Source organism: Spermophilus citellus (assembly GCF_964194105.1).
Source record: "Spermophilus citellus genome assembly, chromosome: 4".
Lineage (NCBI taxonomy): Eukaryota > Metazoa > Chordata > Mammalia > Rodentia > Sciuridae > Spermophilus > Spermophilus citellus.
The window spans coordinates 159,196,174-159,221,414 of NC_138185.1; the positions used below are offsets into that span (position 1 = coordinate 159,196,174).

General features: G+C 40.2%; 1 protein-coding gene across 7 annotated transcripts in view; it reads left to right on the top strand.

The window, feature by feature from the left end:
* Window positions 1–6,742: 6,742 nt before the first annotated feature.
* Window positions 6,743–25,241, top strand: part of SYNE2 (spectrin repeat containing nuclear envelope protein 2) — a 336,255-nt gene continuing 317,756 nt past the window's right edge. For 5 of the 7 annotated variants that reach the window (XM_081290325.1, XM_081290328.1, XM_081290329.1 and 2 more), the window contains exon 1: window positions 6,743–6,879. The gene's annotated coding sequence lies outside the window, so the exon portion shown is untranslated. Of the gene's footprint in view, window positions 6,966–6,997; window positions 7,471–25,241 lie in introns of those variants that run through there. The other 2 variants (XM_081290326.1, XM_081290327.1) reach the window with 2 other exon arrangements.

Sequence of the window (25,241 nt, forward strand, 5' to 3'; positions counted from 1 at the left end):
CCCAAGTGGCTGGGATTACAGGTGTGTGCTACCAAGCTCAGCTTCCTCCATGTCTTTTTTAAAATTTATTTTTAACTGGTACACAAAACATAAAAGTTGTACATATTAAAGGGGTACCATGTAATGTTTAATACACGTATACATTGTATAACGTTTATATCAGGCTGAACATATTTATCTCTTCAAATATTTCTTCTTTCTTCTTTCTTCTTTTTTTTTGGTGTGGTATTGGGGATTGAACCCAGAGCCTTTTGTGTCTGAGGCAAGCACTCTACCAACTGAGCTATTTATCATTTCTGTGTGGTAAGAATTTTCAAAACCCTTTCTTCTAGTTTTTTAAAAAAATATTTTTTAGTTGTCAATGGACCTTTATTTTTTATTTATTTTATATGTGGTGCTGAGAATCAAACACAGTGCCTCACACATGCTATGCAAGCACTCTACCACTGAGCCACAACCCCCGCCCTCTTCTAGTTTTTTGAAGTGTATAGTCCATTAATATTAATGTATAGTCACCCTACTCTATTGTGATACGCCAGAGTTTCTTGGTCTTATGTAACTGCAGCTTAGTTGATCAATGTTTTCCCCTTTCTTCCATGTCTTTACACAGTTTGATAACTAATTTAATTCTTGACTGAATAATATTCCATTGTCTGGATGTACCGTGGTTTATTTACCCACTTGCCTACAGAAGTACATCTGGTTTTCTACCAAGTTTTGGCAGTTACAGATAAATCTGCTATACATTCATGCATAGGGTTTTTTTAAAAAAATATAATATTCTGGTTTTGGGGGGTGGGGGACCAGGGATTGAACCCAGCGGCACTTAATCTCTAGATGCATCCCCAGACCTTTTCATGTTTTATTTTGAGACAGGATCTCAAATTGCTGGAAGCCTTGCTAAGCTGCTGAGGCTGGCTTGAATTTATGGTCCTGCCTCAGCCTCCCAGGTAACTGGGATTACAGGCATATGCCACTGCATGAGCCATTGCTCCTGGCTCATGCATAGGTTTTTGTGTGGATATAAGTTTAGTATGTTTTAAAATGTGTTTTCAAATTCTCCTGTTAATGTTTGACTTAGAATTTTTTACATCTGTATTCATAAGCAAGATAGTTTATAGATTTAGAGACAGGGTCTCACTGAGTTGCTTAGTGCCTCGCTTTTGCTGAGGCTAGCTTCAAACTCAAGATCCTCCTGCCTCAGCCTTCTGAGTTGCTGAGATTACAGGCGTGCACCACCTTGCCTGGTGGTTTAGGCTTTTGAATTAGAAATCTAAAGCATTTTTGGCCATTCTTTCATTTAAAAACATTTTAATTGACACATAATAACTAATTTTACTTATTTGTGGCATGTATGTGCTATTTCGACATATCTATAACATTCAATAATAAAATTAGCAACTTTATCACCCCAAACATGTAACTTTTTTTAGTTCTTTTTCTTTCTTTTGCAGTACTGGGGATGGAACGCAGGGCCTCATACATGCTATGGAAGTGCACTACCACTGAGCTATATTGGTTTTTATAGATTGATATGGATTGTTTCCATTGTCACAATTTTAAAGAAGTTTTTTGAGTTTAGGTTTGTGTTTTCCCTTTAATTTATCAGTTTTTTAAAAAATAATAGGGCACTTTAAATTTTCTAATGGAAAGGACTGTTTATTTTCTGATTTTGTTATTAATTTCTAGTTTGTTACATTATTTATTTACTTAGAGACAGGGTCTCATTAAGTTTTTCCAGGCTGGGCTAAAATTTTTAATCTTCTATTCTCAGGTCCTGGGTAGCTGGGATTATGAGTGTGCACCCCTGCACCTGGCTCTATTTATTGCTAATAATTGTTTTAAAAAAATGCCATTTGGGGCTGGGGATATGGCTCAAGTGGTAGCTCACTCGCCTGGTATGTGTGTGGCCCGGGTTGGATCCTCAGCACCACATACAAACAAAGATGTTGTGTCCGCCAAAAACTGAAAAATAAATATTGAAATTCTCTCTCTCTCTCTCTCTCTCTCTCTCTCTCTTTAAAAAATGCTATTTGCTTTATTCTACTACTGAGTGCTTTTTTCCCTCCATGTTCTAGGGATTTAGCTCATGGATGCTTTACCACTGAGCTATATCCCCAGTCCTTTAAGTTTTTTATTTTTATTCTTGTTTTTTTAGTTGCAGATGGGCACAATACCTTTATTTTACTTGTTTATTTTTTTGTGGTGCTAAGGATTGAATCCAGTGCTTCACATGTGCTAAGTGAGTACTCTATCATTGATCCACAACCCTAGCCCCTGAATTCTTTTTATTTTTTATTTTGAGATAGGGTTTCACTAAATTGCTAAGGTGGGCCTGAACTTGTGATCCTCCTACTTCAGCCTCCCTAGTTGCTGGGATTATAAGTGCACACCACGATGCCTAGCTATTTTTATTATTATTGTTTTTTATTGTGAATTTAGCAGTATGATTACTCTGTCTTTTTGCACTTGAGCAAAAAAGAAGAAGTTATACAACAGGATCTCTTTAAATGATGCATTTATTTCTGCTAAAAATGCCTACATGAAGATTCAAGGATTGCCATAGCTAGTTTCATGCCATTAGGCAAATATTTTACCCTGAAGTCTCAGTTTTCTTTGTAAGACTAAGGTTACTTGTAGAATGTTTTTAAATCTAATACTTCAGCTTACTAATCCAATAAAAGTGGTTTTGAAATAGTAGCTTTGTAAGCATCACTGTATCACTAAAATAATTGCAATAACAGCAATTACTATTTATTGAGTGCTCAGTGCTTTCCAGGTTCCATGCTTGGGGCTTTACCTATATTGCTCCATTGAACCATGTTGTATTCTTTTAAAAATTTCCCCAACCTTCCAAAATGTTGGACCCAGTTGCCAGTGCATATTTTGCACTTTGTTGTACATAACTTTCTACTTTTATCAGGGCGATAGAAAGATCACGCTGGTCAAGGGAGCAGTCACTCATATTCTTTCCGTTAGTTTCAAGGTTGACAGGAAACAAGACCAGAATGAGATAAGAATTTCAGGCCTTTACAGATGTGGTGGACTTTTGAACAAAGAACATGGCTGTTTTCTTGGCCAGATATTTTCAACCCAGGTTTATACAAGTGTTCCCAAAGTGGTAAAAGTATTGTAGCAAAAGATTATTTCTTGAACAGGATACGGTGGCACATGACTGTAATCCCAGTGACTTGGGAGGCTGACTCAGGAGGATGGCAAGTAGAGGCCAGTTTCAGCAACTTAAAGAGACCCTGTCTTAGAGGTAAAAATATATATATTTTTTCTAAAAAAGACTGGGGATGTAGCTCCTTGGAAAAGCACCCTTAAGTTTAGTCCCTACCATCCAAAATACATAAATAAAATAAAAAATGATTCTTTCTTGAGATGGCAGAAATTGCATGGGGGAAAGGAATGTTCAGCTCTAACTTTTGTCTCTAGTAGTAACACTGTTATTAAAATAGGGGCAGGGCTGGGGATGTGGCTCAAGCGGTAGCGCGCTCGCCTGGCATGCGTGCGGCCCGGGTTCGATCCTCAGCACCACATACCAACAAGGATGTTGTGTCCGTGGAGAACTAAAAAAAAAAATAAATAAATATTAAAAAAAAAATAAAATAGGGGCAAATAATAAAATGTTTCATCCTGTCTAAGACGAATGAATGGTATACCTGCCTTTAAAGGCAGGTATTAGATTACTTTGGGTTGATTTTAAATCACTAATCCTTCTAGTCAATCATTTAACATATTATCTCTTATCCTCATCAGGGTTGATAAATACATGCTAACACCACTCCCTTTGGTAGAGGGAACAGTTCATGCCAGAGAATCAGTCACAAACCATTTTGTACTCCTTCTTGCCAAACCAGACTTGGACCCACAATCCTTAACATGGCACCCAAGTGAGACCTTAGTGAGACATTGTTTCAAAAAACAAAACAAAAACTCACAAAAAGTACCCCTCCTCCCCCCAAAAATCAAAACAAACAAAAAACCAAACAAAACCCAACAGGGGGCTGGGATGGCTCAGTGGTAAGGCATTCCTGTGTTCAATCCCTGGTGCCCCCCATTCCCAGTGACCCCTCGCCCCACCATGAGTGGTAAATTTAGTTCCTTTTAATGGCATGAAGTGTTGCCTAACTCACTTGAGTTCTTCACATAAATGGTCTTTCTAGTGACTTTTGGCTCATCTGCTGCTCAGTACTAAGTGCAAGTGTAAACGGAATGAATGCTTCTGTAGTTCTCACCAATGTGCCACAACATGTCTGCATACCAAATCACAGGTGCCCGTTCAGTTTGATCAACTTGCAAAACTTATGCTTGCCATAATCACAGCCAGCAAAGTCTCTCAGGTGGGCTGTTGTCCTTAGTGCTCTTGTTGTTAGTCTTATTTATTGTGTTAAAAATAGGTATTAATATCCAAACTGGATCATTTGCTATAAATACAAAGGCTTGAGGTAAATAAAAGCTAAGAGACATAATATGACATCAAATTATGTTATTCATGCGTGTGTGTATAATTTTTTTTTGTGTGTGTGGAACAGAGTATTGAATCCAGGAGTACTCTGCCATTAAGTCACAGCCCTTTTCATTTTTATTTTGAGTCAGGGTCTTGCTAAATTGCCAAGGTTGGCCTCAATCTTGCAATTCTCCTGTCCTAGCCTCCTGAGTTACTGAGATTACAGGCATGCACCACCATGCCCAGCCCATGTTATCTTTACTATGTCTGTTTTTGATTCATGTAAAGATGACCAGGTTCATGGTAACCCTTATTTTTCCCCAGAGATATAAGGATACGAGCCATCTGTTTATGTGCCCCAGTGTTGTGCATTACAAGAACTAGGTGTGTCTCTGTTTGGCTTATCATTACATATTTTATTTTCACTTCAAAGTGTGGAGAATCTGTTTCAGTGCTCTTGTCATTAGTCTTATTTGTTGAGTTAAAAGTAGGTATTAATATCCAAACTGGCATGCCTAGGAAAAACATAGGGAATTAGAAGGCACTAATTGGAGACATTTGAAAACATTCTGAGACACTCTATTCTGGACTCTTTCAAGTGCACTAGATACAATACAGAACAACAATTCTTTCACTTTGAGGGCTTATGACATAGATGCCTAGAAGGAAATTATTTCTACATTTTCTCCAGAGAACTGTTGTCAGGATGATTTTGTAGCATATGAAGTGAAGAAAGCAACAGACATAGAGTGGAAATGAACAGAGCAGAGAAGGAGAAGAGACAATGCTTTGTAAATGGATCTACAAGTCCTTGAACCCAACACACTGAAACCAATTATCTGATTTGCATGTGTCCTGTCAGGTAAAATAGTTCTATGAAGATACTCCAAGACCAAAGTATCTTCTTGTTTTATGGCTCTTTGTTGTGACTCAAGCCATTAATAACCAATAATGCAAACCTATATAGTCCAAGAAATGATACTATCAGAGCGATAATGTTGCCTTGTGAGGAAATATACAATAAAATATGTATTTACATGTTCAGGAAATGTGTATTTCCTGAATAATTATGATACTTACAGAGGTATAAGTTTTTGAGATAAATGTTCCAAAATGTGTGATTTACAACTATTTTTTCCATTAATAAATGTTTACTGTACACACTGTCAAACTTCTAATCGCTGTTATTTACCATTTAGTTTAGGCTGTAAGCACATTTAACTAAGTAATCCAGGCAAGATTCTGCAGTCACACAACACGTATGAACTTGGATTTCTAAACGTGATAGAAACTCAATAGAAAAATATTTTAAAGTCACTGCTTCTTCATGTAATAATAGTGAGGTGATACCTCTTATGTAGGACTTCAAGTGCCATAATAATACTGTAATAGTAACTGGCAAGAGGTGACTGGGAGTCGTGACATCATCCTGAGTCCAGAGGGATGGAGTAATTTTTTGAGGGAGGAGTACTGGGGATTGAACTCAGGGGTACTCAACCATTGAGCCACATCCCCAACCCTATTTTGTATTTTATTTAGAGACAGGGTCTCACTGAGTTGCTTAGCGCCTGGCTTTGCTGAAGCTGGCTTTGAACTCGTGATCTGTCTCAGCTTCTTGAGCCGCAGGGATTACAGGCGTGCTCCACCGCTCCCAGTTGGGATTGGGTAATTTGCTGGAAAAATCAGACTGGCACCTGCAGGACGGATTCCCAAGGGTTCCGTTCCCACTGAGTTTTCAGACCTGGATGAACTACGCGGAGCTGTTATATTCATGCAGCTTTCCCCATTTCCTCGCATCTGGGAGGAGCCAGAGACAGTAATCTGCATTGTTAACAAGCGCCACCCCATTGCTTCAGGTGACCCTGAGGTCTGTACCACTGTAAGACCCTGAAAGAAACAGTGATCCAGATCCTTAAAGCCATTGAATCAAAATTTCTCGTTATGCAAAGGGACCACAAGGGTTAAAAGACTTGATCAAATCTGGTGGCTAACCGCAGATCTGTTCTCTTACCCCTACTTCCAAGACCCAGGAGCTCACGAGTGTTGGAGAAGCTGAAGTAGCCAGAAAAACGTTTTAAGAGAGTTTGTAACCCCTTTCCCCCAGCCGCGGGTACGAAAAGGGGCGTTAACCTGCCTTCGGAGTTAGCATCTCCCTCGCACCACCTCTGAGGTTCCAAACCACCCAAAGAAAGTTGGGTGGCCGGGCTGTGGCGGGGCCCCCGGGGGAGGCCAGCTGCTCCGCCTCCGGCGCAGGCGGGCGCGCTCCACAGTGGCCGCCGAGCGGCGAGCGCGGGACTCGGCGGGCGGCGGGCGGGGAAGGCGCGGGGCGTGGTTTGTAGCTTCCGAGCGCCGAGGAGCGGAGCGCGCTGTGCGGCGACCAGAGCCTTCGGCTGGACCGAAAAAACGAGACCGAAAACCAGCGAAAGGTGCGATCTAGGGAGAGGGGCAAACGGAGCACCGATCTGGGGCGGCCCCGGCCCGTGCCCTCGACTCTCGGCCGGCCGGACGGCGGGTGAGCGCGGCGGCGGGGGCCCCAGCACCCTGGTGCACCCCGGAGAGAGCGGGAGGGAGGGGAAGGTGCCCTGGTGAAGGAGGGAAAGGTCCCCCCACCGGGTGCGGGGGCTACGGGAGACGCCAACAGACCGGAGGCCGGGGTCCGAGCCCGGCCACGGGAAACTTTGCACGGGTGGGGAGAGCGGGATGCGTGCAGGGCGCTGCAAACTTGTCAGCGGGCGGGGCGCTCCGGGGATTGGAGCGAGCACCATCGGGTGGCGTTTGTCTCTCCGGCTTCTTTGTGTCACCTCCGGGCCCCAGCCCGCCGGTCCGCCGAGCTCGGGAAGGGGCGGCGCGGGACGTCGGCCGGGTCCTCCGGCTGCCCCCGCCTGGGCGCAGGCCCCAGAGCTCGGGGTGGGCTAATTGTTTTCATTCCTCGCGTCACGCCTGGGCGGGAAAGATTTTGAACACCGCGTGAGATAGAACGGCAGAGCTGCGGCGCAGAGATTGCAAAATCGTGGGCGGTACGAGGCTCGCCCCCGGGACCGAGAACCTGCGGGCCCGGACACCTGGGGGCTGGAGGGGACCCGCCAGCCTCAGCGCTCGAGGAACAGCGGCGGGCGGGGCGGCCGAGCGCCTCGGCTAGGCTGGATGGGGGGGCACTCGGACGGCTGGGATTATAATTCCAGTTTGATTGCTTGGGGTCTTTGTTGTCTGAAATTGCCTTTAGGGTCTGACGATAGCACCTTCTCTTTAGGTTATTTTCCTTCTGTTCAAAGGGGGCGCGGGGCGGGGGGGGGGGAGCTGCGTTTGGAATCAGTGCTGCTCCCAACAACATTAGCCGCTTTATTAGGTGAAGTCGATAAGTCCTGCGTAACATTTGCTTTTGTGGACGCCTGTTATTTCCGAAAGTTATTATTTTCCCCTCCCCTAGTGGAAGGGAGCGTATGAGCTGGATGCCAGCAGGCGCGATTGTGTACAAGCACCAGCAAGTCGGAGCCAGACCGTGAGGGTTTGGTCTAGCCGCGGAACACTTTTGCGACGCTCTTTTTTTTTTTTTTTTTTTTAAAGTTTGTTTGATTTCAAGCAACTTTTATCTGCCTTTCCACAAGTTTCCATAGATCCCAAGGCCTCGTCGCAGATACCGTGTGTAGTTATACTGGGATGAATTCTATTCTTTTCAGAGGTGGGTAATGCAGTGAAACATACCTGGGCTTCTCACCACTCAGGTACTTGCCACCGAGATACCATAAACGCCGTAAAGGTTTTTATGGGATGGAATAGTTGGTGCGTTTCCATATTTTAATGCATGATTGCTTCTCCAGTTTTCTTTCTGGAAAACTATTCAGGCTCCCCAGGGTTTTTCTTGAGATAATTACTATATGGCCTCAGCTCCACCCGCCTGTCCCCTCTGTTGTCTACCCTCCTGGCCGTGGGAACAGGTGTAATTCACATGAAGTTTTCATGATGAAGAGTCTGGAGATGTCAAAATGAGTAAAAAAGTGGAAATGTTTATGTCTTTGTCCACATGTTTGAGTTACGAGTCTTTATTTGGTTGCAAGATTCAAAATCAAACCAATTTGGATCAGCCAGCTTTGTACATTTAAGATAGTTTTAAACCAAGTGCCAGGGTGCATGCCTATTATTCCAGCGACTGGAACACAGGAGGCCGAGGCAGGAGGATTGCAAGTTTGAGGCCAGCCTCAGTAATTTAGTGAGGCCTTCAGCAACTTAACCAGACCTTGTCTCAAAATAAAAAGTTAAAAGGGTTGGGAATACAGCTCAGTGGAAAAACACCCTGGGTACAATCCCAGTATCAAATGAGGAAAAAGGATATTGCAGTTTTTGTTTTTTGGTCTTGGGGATTAAACCAGGACCACTCCCCAGTCTTTTTTATTTTGAGACAGGGTCTCCCTAAGTTGCCTAGGTGTCTTGAAATTCATTCTGCCTCAGTCTCCCCAGTCTCTGGAATCACAGGTGTGCATCAGGGCACTGGCTGCAGTGTTTTTTTTTAATGGTGCTGGGGATTGAACCCAGGGCCTTCCTTGTACATACACGAGAAGCTATATACTAACATACTAACTGAGCTATATCCCCAGCCCTGGCTGTAGTGTTTTAAAGAACTGAGTTACAATGCAGTTATTAAGTAATGTCCTTAGTAGCATAAGGTGAGAGTTTAATTGGAAATTTAAAAACTGAAACAAGGCTGGGTGCGGTGGTGCATGCTTGTAATCCCAGTAGCCTGGGAGACTGAGGCAGGAGGATCACAAGTTCAAAGCCAGGCTCAGCAAAAGCAATGCACTAAGTAACTCAGTGAGACCCCTGTCTCTAAGTAAATTACAAAATAGGGCTGGGGATGTGGCTCAGTGATCAAATGTCCCTGAGTTCAATCCCTAGTATTCAAAAAAAAAAAAAAAAAAGACTGAATCAGTCCCTTTAATAAGGCAAGGATGAAAAGTAATTTGTTTGTCATTAGTCATCATGTTTTATTTAATTTTTTACAGTTTTTAAAAATTTCATTCATCGTGTTTCAAGTGTAGATTTTCAATAATGTCACAGAATTACTCATTCACTTATTCAAATAATATTCTATCATATACAGTCACTGTGCTAGATCCTGGAGATCTGGAAAATACTAGTACCCACTTATAGAATGTTCATTTTGTACCAGTAAATACTTGATACAGATCACCTCATTCGTCTGGAAGTTTTATTGTGTACCTCCAGTGCTAGGGGCTGGGGTTACGATGGTACACTAGGCAGCTATGGTTCCTTCCCTTATCTAGTGCGGAAGATAAGCAGAAAATAAAATGCCTTACTTAACTAATCACAGGTCTGAGAACATAAATCATCCCACTCTTCAAAACTCTCTAGTGGCATCCCATCTCCCTTTGAGTGAGTGGCCCCCAGTGCTGCCTGTTCAGGTTCTCTGCTCCTTAATCTCATTACCTTCTTGACCTTTCCCGTTCCTCTCTTCCTTACTCTTGTGTGTACAGCCAAACATGCTCTCTTGCTGTTTTTTAGGCTTTGGGGACTTACTGTGCTCTGCCTGGATACCCGCTGTCCCCCAGCACCCATATCTGTGATGGTTCTCTCCCTGACCTGCTTCACTTCTTCGTCCCATGGTATAGTCTCAGAGAACCTTCACTAATCTCCAAATTTAAATTCACAACCCTCCTCTTGTTCCTACTCTCATGATTTGTTCTTTTATCTCCATAGCACTTGTGGCTGTCTAAAATATGATGTTTCTTGCTTTTTGTCTGTCTTCCTCCACTGGGTCGAGCACTCCATCAGAACTCTATCGGAGGCCTTTTAGGACTGCTGGGTCTTTAGGTCTTGGAACAATGCCTGGCATGTAGTAGTCCCCGATAACCATCTGTTGCATGGCCATTGTTGAATGCAAAGGGACAACCCAGTGCTGAGACATAGAGTAACCTGAGGCTCCTGGGTTACTAGTGAGAAGGCCTCTCTGGAGGTGACATTGAAGCTGAGCCTCGGAGATGAGCCCTGCTGCTGTGGGGTAAGAGGTTGTGGAGAAGAGACAGGCGTGAAGGGAGATCAGGCAGAGACGTCATGAGTTAAGGCCTTGAGGCAGGAGAGCTCAGCTGTGTGTGGATTTATTGGAAGTGAGAAGGTCATTGTGGCTGAGCACAGTCAACTCAAGGGAGGGTGGAGCCAAGTGACGGAGTGCTGATCAGGTGTCAGATCATGCAGGGCCTTTGAGAGTCACATGGAATCCTCATATAGTCACTATTAGCCCCATTTTTATAGTTTAAAAAACTGGTTATTGGGTAGATAAAATATCTTTCTGAGATAACAGCAAATGGCAGAGCCAAGGATAGGAAGCCAGGCTTTGACTCCAGAGCACCCATGTGTCCCTACTATGCCAAGATCGGAAGACAAGTCATTGCAATGTACATGTGGCAGTGGCAGAAAAGATGAACCCCTGGGGGCTGTGAGAGGAGGGAAGCACCTAGTTCTGCCTTGGTGTGGGAAGGCCAAATTGGAAAAAATGAAAGAATTTTTCCCTTTTTTATTATTATGAAATTTTTCAGTTTAGGTTCAGTTAAATTGAGAAATAATGTTAACATTAAAGGCAATAGCTTCTACTCCAAGGCTTAAAAATAGCAAGCAAGACTTGCTTTGACTGGTGTTGAATGCCCCCTTTCCTATTGTCACCAAGTAAATGATTATGTCTGGAATAGTATAAAATCATTTATGTGTGAGCCTGTAATTGTTCATGAAATTCTGAGGGCTTTTGTTTTTTTGTGGGGGAGGGTGCTGCTCTATATTCTTTTTTGATTGTTATCTTAAATTTTCAGTTTTACATGATAAATTTTTAAGCAGCTTTATTGAATATAATTGGCACATAGTAAATGCCCATATTGAAATTTTAATATTAAATATTTTTATTTGGTTTTATTTTTTGAGACGGGGTCTCACTATGTTGCCAAGGTACATCTTGAACTTCTGCACCCAAGGTATCCTTCTGCCTCAGCCTCCTGAGTAGTAGAACCACAGGCACGTGCCACCATGCTGGGATTGATCAGGTTTTGACTTACACATAGACCTGTGAAGCCATCTCTTCCTCAACCTCTTGCCTCACCCTAGATCTCCCCTTTCCCATACAACCAGTGATAGTATTCTGACTCTATGGGTATGTTGGCATTTAAAAATTTACACGAGGTAGGGAAGATGGTGGAACGAGACTGACATTATTACCCCTATGTATGGGTATGATTGCACGAATGGTGTGACTCTACATCATATACAACCAGATAAATGAAAAGTTGTGCTCCATTTGTGTACAAAAATAAAATTAAAAAAGTTTACGTGAATAGAAATGTACAGTATGTTCTCTTCTTGGCCTGACTTCTTTCACTTAGGATAATTAATTTTGAGACTTAGCCATGGTATTGTGTGTATCAATATATATTTTTTAAATATTTATTTTTTAGTTATAGGCGGACACAATATCTTAATTTTATCTGTATGTGGTGCTGGGGATCGAACCCAGTGCCCCACACATGGTAGGTGAGCGCTCTACCTCTGAGCCACAGCCCCAACCCAATATTTTTTATTGCTTAGAAATATTCCATTTTATTGATAAACCTCAGGGCATGTATCTGTATACCTTTTGACAGACATTTGGGTTACTTCCTGTCTTTGTCTATTAAAAGTAAAAATGCTATGAACATTGTATACAGTCTTTGGACATCTGCTTTTATTTCCCCTGGGGTCAATATGTAAGGTAAAATGACTGGATAATGTGACAAGTAGTTATTTAACTTAAAGAAACAATCATACTTTTCTAATCTCAATTATGTCATTTTACATTCCCAAAGTAGTGTTTGAGAGTTTCAGTTGTTCCAAATCTTTGCCAACAGTTGGTATGGTCAGGTTTCTCATGGGCAGACTAATAGTGGGATCTCCTTGTGGTTTTAATTTGCATTTTTTGATGATTAATGATTCGAGTATCTTTTATATACTTATTTGCCACCCATATATCTCTTTTGTTGAAGTGTGCACATTTTGTGCCATTTTTTTCTTGTCTTGTTTTGAAGATTCTTTGCATATTCTGAATACAAGTCCTTTATCAGATCCATCATTTGCAAATATTAGCTTTTGGTCTTGTCTCAGTTTTGTGCCAGTATAACAGAATACTGCAGACTGGGAAATTTATAATGGACAAAAATTTATTAGCTAAGCCAATTCTAAAGGCTTGCAGGGGCTGGCACCTATTGGGGACCTTCTTGTTGAGCCATCCTGCAGTAGAAGAGAAAAGAGGGTGAGATCCATTCCTACTATGATAACATCAATTCATCACCTCTAATACAGTTACAAAGACAATTACATTTTAGCAGTTTTGGAGGAGATATTCAAACCATAACAATGTCTTTCATTCTCTTAAGTATCCTTTGAAGTTACTATTCATGATTTTGATGAAATCCAAGTTATCAGTTTATTCTTTATGGACTGTACTTTGGTGTTATATCTAAGAAGTCTTTAACTCAAGTCACAAGGTCCTATTTCTCCTTCTTCTTCCTCTTCTTCCTCTTCCTCTTCTTCCTCCACCACCTCCTCCTCCTTCTGCTCCTCCTCCTTCCCCTTCCCCTTCTCCTTCATCTTCTCCTTAAAAGACTTACAATTTTTAGTTTTACTTTTAGGTACATTGGCCTTGCATTAATTTTTGTTTATGGTGCAAAGTATGGGTGGAGTTTGCCTCACCCTGCCGGGAATATTTGGCAGTTTCTGGAGATGATGTTTGGAGAGAATGTCTAGGCTGAGGCAAGGGGCATTTGCTCTTGGCATCTACTAGTGGGTGGAGGTCAAGGATGCTGCTGAATATCCTGCCACTGGAGGGATCACCTCAAAGGAGAAATCAGTCATTCAACCAAAATGTCAGAAGTGCTGAAGTTGAGAATCTCTAGGCTTGAGGTTTATCAATTTTTCACTCTGCTTTTTTTTTTCTTTCTTTTTTTAATGGTGATACTAGGAATTGAACCCAGGACTTGCATGTGCTAGATAATGGCTCGACTACTGAGCTACATCCCTAGCCCTTTTTATTTACTTTATATTTTGAGACAGGGTCTTGCTAAGTTGCCCAGGCTGGCCTCAAACCTGTGATCCTCCTGCCTCAGCTTTCTGAGTTGCTGGGATTACAGGCATGTACCACTGTGCCAGGCCAATCTTTAGATATTTGGGCTATTTAGACATTTCTAGTGATTAATAATATTATATTATTTAAGTTAATAAGGTTGTTTTCTGTTTTTCTCATCTGCTTTTTGTATCCTTTTCCTCATTTTCTATCTTCATTGGAATTAAATGAAAATTTTCTCCTCCTGTGGTGCTGGGATTGAACTCAGGGCCACATATATACCAGGCAAGAACTCTACCACTGAGTTATGCTCCCAACCCATAACTAATTAAATATTTTTAGTGATTCTGTTTTACACACACACACACACACACACACACACACACACACACACATGCTTATTAGCTATTGTTCTTTGTTTCTATTATTTCAGTAATTATTTAAACCCACCACAATTTACCTGCAAATGAAAAAGTAAATAGGGTTTAGGTTATTGGATTCTCATGGATTTACTAGTTTGTAAAGTTAAACTCTTAAAGAACTGATATTCAGAAATCAGAACATAGTTCATCTTATCAAACTAAATCCACAGAATTGTTTTAGGGCAGGTGATTGCTGCATTAGGAAGGTGTTTTAGTGTACTGCAGATATTAGAAAAGCAGAACACCTGGAGTTGGAGTACTCGCCAGCCCATGGGTGCCCTGGCTTGCTTTCTTTTTTCTGAGTAGCATGAGAAAGAGGGAGGTGGATGGGGAGAAGTAATTCATCCATGTTGACATTTTCCAGACCCTGAGAAATTTGAAAGCTGAGTTTGAATGCATTTCTCTCTCTTGATGATGTGTGTTGAAAAGCACTTTCTTCCAGCACTTTGGGTCAGGAAAACACATCTGATAAAAATGGGTCTCAAGCTTGTACTTATTCATGTCCATATTGATTGAAAACTGCAATCTGAGATGCAGGAGTGGGGTCCCTCTACAATTTGCATCTGCTTGCTGCTCTAGTTCCGGCTGACTTTTTGTCTTCCTTTAGGGACTGCCAGTGTTTGCAGTTTGTCCTCTGGGAGTAGCTCTTTTCTGTCTGGCTATGCAAATGTATCCCTGTTCAATTCATTCAACAAGTAATTTATTTTGTAAATATTTATTATTTCTAGACTCTGTCACATTGATGAAAATCAGTGCCCCTTGCCCTTAGCCAGATATCTACTAGGAGAAAGGAGTCCTGGTGAGATAACTGGTGACTGCTACAGGGAAGGTGTGAACAGAGTAAAACAGAACAGCAGTGGTTCTCAAATGTCATTTGGGGACCAGCAGCAGCCAGCTTATAGAATCAAAACCTTGATGGTGGGGCCCAGCAATTTGTCTTTAACAAGGCTTCAAAGTGATTCCGATGCTGCTACGTCTATGAACTACAGGCAGATGTGGAGGATTAGATGATCTCTGAGATTTTTTTCCAGCTCTTCAAATCTGTGAATGTGGTTTAGAAATGTGGTATTGGTGAAGAGCACTAGCTTGTACTAATAAAATAGGAAATAAAACTTTAATTGCTTTGGGTGTGGTGGTGCATACCTGTAATCCCAGGGTCTCAAGAAGCTGAGACAAGAGGATCACAAGTTCAAGACCAGCCTAGGCATCTTAGCTAGACCCTGCCTCAAAATAAAAAATAAAAATAGGTCTGGGGATGTAGCTTAATGTAGAGCACCCCTAGGTTCAATACCCAGTACTGTAAACAAACATACAAACAAGCTCCCCCCAACAATATTGTAATGTAGATGAATCAAATTCAAAATGATAAAGTTATATTTGCACTGGGACAGTGCTGAGGATTGAACCCTACCTTCTTAGGGTAGCTAAGTGCTTGACCACTGAGTTGTACCTCCAGGCAGTAAATTTTTTAAAAATATTTTTTAATTTGTTCTTTTTAAATATACATAACTGTAGAGTGTATTTTGACATATTATATATACTTGGAGTATAACTTATTCTAATTAGGATCCTATTCTTGTGGTTGTACATGATGTGGAGTTTCACTGGTCATGTATTCACATATGAACATAGGAAAGTTATGTTTGATTCATTCTACTGTCTTCTTGTCCATTCCCTTCCTTCTCCCTTTCCTTCATTCCCCTTTGTCTAATCCATTGAACTTCTATTCTTCCCTTGTCCCCACTTGTTGTGTGCTAGCATCCACATATCAAAGAGAACATTTGGTCTTTGTTTTTTGGGGATTGCCATCCAATAAGTTGATTAAAATTTTTTTTTTATTATGAAGAATTTCAAATATATCCCAAAGCAGAGATAATAGTAAAATGAACTCCTGTGTAACCCTTAGTCAGTGCCAATAATTTTGTCTAGGGCTGTGAGTGTTGGTGGACAACTGTAATCCTAGCTGCTGGGGAGGCTGGGGCAGAAGATTCATGAGCTTGAGGCCAGCTTGGGCTAGTAGAGAGACCCAGTTAAAAAAAAAAAAATCAACTTCTGCCAACCTGGTTTTAACTTTGCCCTTTCCTATCCCCTGTTTGATGAATTATTTTGAAGCAATTTTCATACATCATATCATTTTATCTATAAATAGATTTTTAATTATTTGAGATATTAAGGTATTTGATATAAATTTGAAACTGAACCACATGAATGATAAGTTAGATTTATCTAGAGTTTATTTATACAAACATGGGTAAAACAAAACAACCAATTTGGCCACATGTGTATATGTATTCCTATTAGCCTAAAATCCATTCAAAATAAGTGAACCATAGGCTGGGATTGTGGCTCAGCAGTAGAGCGCTCACCTAGCATGTGTGGGACACTGGGTTTGATTCTCAGCACTGCATATAAATAAATAAGTAAAATGAAGGCTCATTAACAACTTAAAAAAATACATTTTTTACGTGTGAATTAAGAATTCTTATGATTCATTTCAGCAATTTATGTTGCCTCATTTAGAAAGAAAACTTATATAGCATGTCAGGATGCATGTAATTTTTTTAATATTTATTTTTTAGTTGTAGTTGGAAACAATACTTTTATTTATTTATTTTTATGTGGTTCTGGGGATCAAACCCAGGGCATCCCATGTGCTAGGCGAGCACTCTACCGCTGAGCCACAACCCTAGGCCCTGCCCCACCTTTTTTTAATATTTATTTTTTAGTTGTAATTGGACACAATACCTTTATTTTATTTATTTATTTTTATGAGGATGCATGGTAATTAAAAAGAAAAAATCCTTGGGCTGGGGAGGTAGCTCAGTGGTAAGTACATATTTAATATTTGTGGAGGCTCCTGGGTTTCATCCCCAGCACCAAAAAAGGGGAAACATCTACTCGTCTTAGTGAAAAGAGTACATGCAGTCTTTTCTTCAAGGTTAGAGATAATGTATTTTGTCAGCGATCAGGCTGTGAGGTGCTTATGTTTGGAGGGGAAGGGCAGAATTGATTTACACAACATGGCGCCTGTCTCCTTATGCTTTGGCTTAGGAGTACAGTGCGGTGTCCTGAGGAAAAGCTGATTGTATCACTTAGGACTAATATCTTCATGCTTAGCTGCTTCTGTATGATTCATTACTTAAGGGATCATACCATAGGAGTTAGCTAATTTTAATTTAAAAATGCTAATTGCTCAGGAGGAAATCTGTTTATTTATTTATTTTAGTTGTAGATGGACACAATACCTTTAATTAATTAATTAATTAATTTTTTATGTGGTGCTGAGAATCAAACCTGGTGCTTCATGCATGCTAGCTCTACAGCTCTGAGCTACAACCCCAGCCCGACTCAGGAGGAAATTTTAAGCGTAAATTTCAACAAAATAATTAAAGCTGTTCACGACCCTTCTACCAGCCCTCCTAATTAAAAACAAAAAAGCATAAAAACAAAAGCAACAACAGCAACAACAACAAAAAACCCACAACTCAAATTAATGCTAAGCTATTAATGCTATGGGAAGTTGTAGCCAATGCATGATGGGATTGTTTGGTTGACTACGGTATACTAGAACTTTTATTTAAAAAAATTTGAGCTAGTGATTCAGAGAGAGGAGGAAAAAGAGAAATGACTTGTAAGTTCTGTTATTAACAAGTTAAACATGTGTTTTATTATTTACACTTTTGTGTTAGCAATGAAAATAGGTTACTAGCATGCTCTTGTTAAAATATCCTTTATAATCATTCATTTGATGATATTAAGTAAAAATTTTTCCTCTGTTAATAGGTCTTTGTTTAAAAGAGAGTATGTTACCTTTGGAGTCTGTACTTTTTTTCATCATAGGAAGCTTCAACTCTGTTGGGTAATAATTAATTCTCTCCAAGTGTTTAGTCCAGAGCTGATTATATTCCCTTCTGACCTGGATGAGAAGGAACTCCTGAATGCTTGTATCCACACTTTGATGATTTGGTCACAAAGACTCTCTGTTGGTGATGTTTCTGAGCCTTGGAGGGTGAGCTGGCTCCTCCTTCCCTGAGTCATCACGGTGTTTTGTAGTTGGCTGTCTGTTTTCTTAGCAACTGCTGTTGTTTTCAGGTTTGAGCAGGGAGAGCATGTTCTGAAATGATCCAGCATATTCTTTTGCATTATCCATGCCTGTTAAACTTTATGATGTTAATGTATGTACCATGAAGAATGAAGGATTTTCCTGGCTCTACCTTCTCAATCATTTTTTGTTTGATTTGTTTTCAGGTTAAGTGGACTGAGTGGGAGTCAGGGTAGGAAAGGAGAAAAATAAATGAATGTGGGACACAGTGAATCTGCCTGTGCATAACCCAAATGGCCTCCGTGTGCCGATGGGATAAAGTGTAATTTACTGAGGTTTTCAGCTTACTACTCCCATGTGCGTAACTGCTAGAGGAAGGAGTGAATTTTAGAAATGTCTGTGGTATAGTGAAGTGATGGGATGGTTTCTGAAGTCAGCCTGATGTTGGTTCAAATCCTAGCTTCACCATAAACTAACTGTATGAATTGGGACAACTTACATAACCTCTCTGAGTGCAAGTGAAGCTAAAATACCATTTTGTAAGAATTTGTGAGTATTGCTGAGATAGCATAGGGAACAGTACTGTATCTATAGAACACACAGCAATTAAAATTACCATGTTCAGTTCACAGGTGCAGTGTACAGGGGCTAGGTGACAGGTGTTGGGTGCAATTAGAAATGAGTTAGACTTGGTTCCCAATTACTAGGAATGGGGTAGATGGCCTTGTTAGCAGGTCCTTCAGTATGATCTAGAATGGAAAAGGGGCCAAATGTGGTGCTGGCAAAGTACAGTGGGTGCAGAAAGCAAGTGTTGACCTGTGTCAGCTTTGGGAAGTTACAGCTAATTTTGTAGCACATTTGAGCTCGGTGTGTGTAGCTGGGTCTCGAATGATCCAAGAAGGTTTTTGTGGGTGGAGAATGGAGGAGAGTAGATTTCAGGCTGAAGAAAAGCACAGGTTCATGGCAGAATGTTGTGGAAGAGTGGAGAGAAGATTTGTGGTTGGATTTTGGTGGATTTTGCATGCAGAAGTATTTGGACTATGTTCTCATAGTCTGTGGGGGAATGAAAGCAGCTACTTGGTGTGAACTCTGTTTCACAAAAATGTTCTAGAAGATATATTAGAGACCTGGGACATGCCTGTAATTCCAGCGGTTTGGGGAGGCTGAGGCAGGAGGACTGTGGGATTAAAACCAGCCCCATTAAGTTAATGTGAGGCTCCAAACAATACAGTGAGAACCTGTTTCTAAATTAAAAAAAAAAAAAAGAAAAAAATATAGGCTGGGGATGTGGCTTGGTAGTTAAGCACCCATATACCCCTGTATCCCACCCCAAAAAACCCTAACAAAAGATATATTGGAGAGACAGGAAATCCAATCAAAAGTATGTTTCAAAAATGCAGGTGAGTGATGAAGAAAGATTCTAAACGAGGTGCCAAAGAGGATGTTGGTGCCGTTAGTTGAGGGAAGGAAAACATAGGAGAAGACATGGGAAGAATTGGATGGTGTGGCAGTGGGGTGGCCTGATGGGTTTTTTGAGCTCAAACATTAGTGAGATAGCTAGCCAAAAATTGGAAATTCAGTTATGAAAGAAGGAAATTGACATTTTTTTGTGTGTACATACTATGTCTCATGTTTTATTCTAAGCACCTTCACAAATTATAAAGAGGAAGCAGCTGGGTGCAGTGGCGCACACCTGTAATTCCAGTATCCCATGAGGCTGAGGCAGGAGGATTGCAAGTTCAAAGCCAGCCTCAGCAAAAGCGAGGCACTAAGCAACTCAGTGAGACTCTGTTTCTAAGTAAAATACAAAATAGGGCTGGAGATGTGGCTCAGTGGCTGAGTGCCCCTGAGTTTAATCCCTGGTACCTCTCCTCCCCTGGCAGATGGTGTTTTTATAGGTGAAGAAATAGAGGCTCAGATAGAGTCCTGATATGTCAACATCACAGTTTCTTTTTGCTGTTTTGTTTGTGTGTTGTTGAGCCAGTCTTGCTGTGTAGCCTAGGCTGTCCAAAGCTCTGCCTCAGCCTCCTGAGTAGTTGGGATAGCAGGTGTGCACCACCATGCCTGTCTCAAACTGGACTTTACTGTCAAAACACTTGCCATTTTTAGCTTTGTCTTCATTTTGGAGGAATGGAGGAGTGAGTGAAGACTGAGGTTCAGCAGGTTGCCCTCTCTGGCACTTTTCCTCAGTTTCCACCTTCAGGCTCCTATTACAGATGCTTTGCTCTGAGGAGAGAATCACTGTCTACCTGGGTGATTTCTCTATGTTTTCTGAAGAGTGTTAAAGGGAGTTTGATTCTTCATTTTGTTTTTCAAATTCTAATATTCCTTTCCTTTATTTTATCTTATTTATTTATTTTTTTGTGGTGCTGGGAATCAAATGCAGGCTCTTGCCTATGCTAGGCAAATGCTCACTGAGCCATAACCCTTTTTATTTAATTTTTTGAGACAGAGCCTCTTAAGTTAATGAGGCTGGCTAAAATTGTGATCCTCCTGCCTCAGCCTCCTGATTAGCTGGAATCACAGATGAGTGCCACCATGCCTGGCCTCCTTTCCTTTTAGAGCTGCCTGAAGGTTGAAGTCCTTTAAGTCCCCCTCCCCCAGATGAAATGGAAACATTTGGGTCAGAGTGTGTAAATACTTATCTAATGAGCTCTGCTTTAGTTGGATTGGAGAAGCAAGTGGGGCAGAGAGAATGTTGCTTTTTCCTTAATACGATCCTTTTTATTAGATGATGAATTGTGTAATCATGAGGTCAAGTTCATGGGTGCAGATAAAAACTAAGTCTGGCAAGACTTTAATTGACTTTTAAAGTCTTTTTTTTTTTTTGGTAATTACACAAATCCAACACACACACACACACACACACACACACACACACACACACACAGAGCAAAATCCCTTGCCCATACTATTTTCACTTTCCATTTTTGGAGCCTTTCTCCCTAGAGATAATCACTGTGGACAATTGTATGTCTCTCCCATTTAATATTTCCAAAGAACCATCGCAGTTACTAGTCATGTATCTAGAATTCCAGTTTTTCCTCTTCACCTAGATATTTGATGTCAGGACTTATAATTGGGTTTTATAAATGTGGTTTCCTTTTTTAGACTGTGGTTCTGAAAGTCCCACAAACATCAGATTGAGCCTTCTGTTAAATACTCTTGGATCACCTTTCAAATCAGTGACATACCCCAGGTTAGAATTTAGGAGACCTTGAGTCTCTCATTTGTTGCTAAACCAGTTCTGTTAGTTAATTTATGACACAAGTTTGCCAGTTAACTGCAACAGTGGGCAAAAACATTTTCTTTTCTTTCTTCCTTCCTTCCTTCCTTTCTTTCTTTTTCTTTATTTATTTTATTATTATTATTTTTTTTTGAGGAGAAAGGGTAGATAGGAGCTGAGAATAGAAATTAACACAGGCCCATTTTTTAGTGCCGTCACCATATTAATCCATTTACTTCATATAGTAAAAGCTCAAATAATATATGCTATAGTAAATTCCTCTACAGAGTCCTGGAATGAAGGAGTAGATTAAATATATGTTGCCCACCTAGGAGGTTTCTTACTGTAAATTTAAGGATATGGGCTTTGGAACCTGAAATACTGGAGTTTAAGTGAGTTTTGCTTGTAAACTTGCTATGGGGATCTAGACAAGTTACTTAATCTCTCAGTTTCCCTAAATGAGATAAATAGTATTTGTCTTATAGACCTGAGAAGATTATGGTGCATGTAAAGTGTCTGGCATGAGTTAAGAACTAAATAAATATTAACTATTCTTATTACTATTTTATCATGATTATCAAATAGAGTGCCAAAAATTTTGGTCACCTTTGTAAACAAAATGTACTTGTTCTTATTTAAGCTATTAACATAGGGGGTATCACTGATATTTCACTTATATATCACTGATATTTCACTTTCCTGTAGGTTGTTAGAAGGAATGTACAAATACTGAGAAACTTTTAAAAACAGATGCAAATCTCAGTATCTCTTGGTTAGCTTCTTATCCAAGGAGCTTCACTCAGAGAATTACACAGATTTCCTTTTGTCTTAGTGGTCCTGCTTCTCAGTGCTGTTCAGTATTTCTGGTTTCGGTTCTAATTGGGAGAATACTACAGAGTGCATGACATTTTTGGAGGCATGTTCTAATTGTTCAACAACTAAGAGAAAGCACCCTAAATGGTGTTTCTGTTGAAGGGTGTGTTCTGTGTGTTTTGGAGGCAAGGAAGGTCAGGGATATTTCCATGGGGACAGCTTAGAGAGAAGGAAAAATATTTCTTAGAAACTTCAAACTTAGAATTTCAAGTTTAAAATTGCATGAAAATAAAGCTTAAGAATTTTGTTAATTGTAGTTATTGGAGATAAGAGGTCAGAAGGAATTCTAATGTTGCAAGTTTTATCTTCACAAGAAAGTACATAAATTCCAAATAGTTTAATGAGATCAAAGATACACTAAAGAAATAATTCTGGGTTTGTCCCAGAAATGGGACAGAAATTATTTTTATTTTTACTTATTTAATTAAGGCCAGATAAATTTCTAAGGAGTCACTGTGCATGCTATAAGTAACATCAAAGATAATTTAGTATCCACACAAGTGCATTCCGTTCTTTCCCTGAGTTGGTATGACTTCATATCAGATCTTCAAATTGTGTCCGCACTTTGGCAAATGTGTATCTTTAGGGAAGACTTAGAAACAAATAATTCTGATTGTTTCTCTTCAAGTGAGAAAGTTCTGCCATGTTTATAATTGAAATGGAAACAAGTTTGGGAGCTTCTAGCAAGTCCCACTGGAAGCAGGGTTGAAAGGATTTCACAGTTGGACATTCTGCTATTCAGAAACCAAATCTGTTTTTCAGAGACACTCTCCATTTACATAGTTGTTTGAATCAAGTTTTAAACAAAAGAATACCTGTTGAAAGAGTTGCATTGCTGGCTGGCAATGCTAGGAAAGACCGCTTTGTTGTTGTTGTTGTTGGTAGTGGTGTCCCGGGGATGGAACCCAGGATCTCACACATGCCAAGCAAGTGCTCTACCCCTGAGCCATACCCCAGCCCCAGAAGGACAGGTTCCACATCATGCTACAATTCATTCCCTAGTTGTTGCCGTCCCACCCCCCCCACCTTTGTCTGCTTTCCCACTAACCAGTCAGAATTCTGGGACTTGATGGTTGGGAAAGACTGGGTGTTAAATATTTAGTTAGAACTTCTATGTATTAATGCAGTTACAGAGAAATGGATGGTTCTTTGAAGGTAAAGAGTTAAAGAGAAATGCAAACTCAAAAATGAGAAAAAAACATTAATTTGGGGGGAGATTTGAATTTTTAAAAATCCTCTACGTCTTTAAAATTCCAGTGTCAAAATCATTAGCAGTTGTGGCTAGAAGAGATGTCACTTATTTATTTATTTCTGATCAAAGCACTTGATTAAAATAAGATTTATGTATGAGCATCTGTAATGTACATGTTGAAGTCTACATTGATTTATTGGTTGATCTAAGGATTTGCAAGTTTATTTGTTTTATGCACTAAGTTAGTAATTCATTAAATAAAGTTGGGTTGTAGGAAATATAGAGGAGCACTTTTCCTTAAGAAGAGTGGTAAGGTAACCCTGGGAAGAGTGGCCTGTAATCTCAGGGGCTGGGGAGGCTATGGCAGGAGGGTCAAAAGTTCAAAGCCAGCAACTTGGCAAGGCCCTAAATAATTTAGGAAGACCCTGTCTCAAAATAAAATGTAACAAAACAAAACAAAACAAAAGAAAAAAAGGGCTGGGGATGTGGCTCAGTGGTTAAGTACCTTTGGGGTACCTCAGTGGTTAAGTACCCAGTATGGTGGGGGGAGGGTGTGAGAAATAATGGTTTGGAAGAGGACTGATCAGAAAGAGTATAAATCATATGATTTCTAAAATACCAATATAAATTATAATTCTGGGTTTGTTCCAGACAGTCTTATGCTGGTCAGCAAAGAACTAAGGTTAATAGTCTCAGGAATATCATGATTATATAAAATAATCTATAAGTACAACTAAACAAAAAGTATATTTTGTCTTGGGTCAATTAAATTTGCCCCTTGTTCCTCAGCACTCAATGTTCTGTTCTTCTCAGCCTAGGCAGACTGTTCTCACTGGTGAAATATGGCTCATAAAGGCCAGCGAAGGAGTGTGGTGGGATTAAACATCATTCCTGGGCTAACTGTGTGTGTGTGTGTGTGTGTGTGTGTGTGTGTGTGCCTGTGTATGTGTGCGCGCATGCACACATTGATCCAGTATCCATGCTGGGTCAGAAAGCGTCTTCCTATGTATGATTTATAGGATATGTATAGTGACAGTGTCATGGGTTATAACTGGAACCCAGAGGGTTTGAAATCCATCATGTTGAATTTTGTTCAGAATGTTAGAACTGAATTACCCCTGAGTACTTTTATCTCATAGTTTAGGAACCAAGATTCAAAGATGGCAGGTGCTACATTCACAGAATCAGAAGTAAAACCACTATCTCCAGATTCTTGGCCCATGGTTCTTGCACATGCGTGTGCACACATGCACACACACACATGCACGCACACACACACGAATTTTATATATATGTTATGTAAAATTTAAGACTCATGAAAAGGTATAAATAATTACATAGTAAGTGCATAAGTGCTTTAGCATCCTAGTTAAGAAGTAAAATATTGCTTATGTGGTGTGACCTCTTCCTCTCTAGAGGTAACTGCCGTCCTAAATTTCATGTTTATCATACACATGCGTTTCTTAACAGTTCTGTTGCATAAGAATTGTAAGGGTCACTTTCAAGGTGTCTACCATTCATGACAGATACTGGCCATAAACAACAGGTCTAGCTGTGCCGAGTTGTTCTGGTGGCATATCAGCCCTGTGACAGCTCCCTAAGCAATGTTTTAAGATTGTATATACTTAATGTACAGTCTCACTGTAAGTCGCAGGCTCTTCTGCAAGTTGCTTGAACCCTCTCAATTGTGAAGTTCATCTGTACCGGAATATATGTAACTATGATTGGTTCATATTCATTGTTTAACATTCTTTTGTGAATAGGTCACAGTTTATCCACTTACCTATTCATGTCTTTTAGTTATTTTTCTACTGGGTTGTCTTTGTGATTTGTAAGTCTTTGTGATTTGTAAGTAAATTGTTTTAATATTTTTGGGAAACTTTAAAAATTTTTTTAAATAGTTGCAGATGGACAGCATGCCTTTATTTGTTTATTTTTTTAC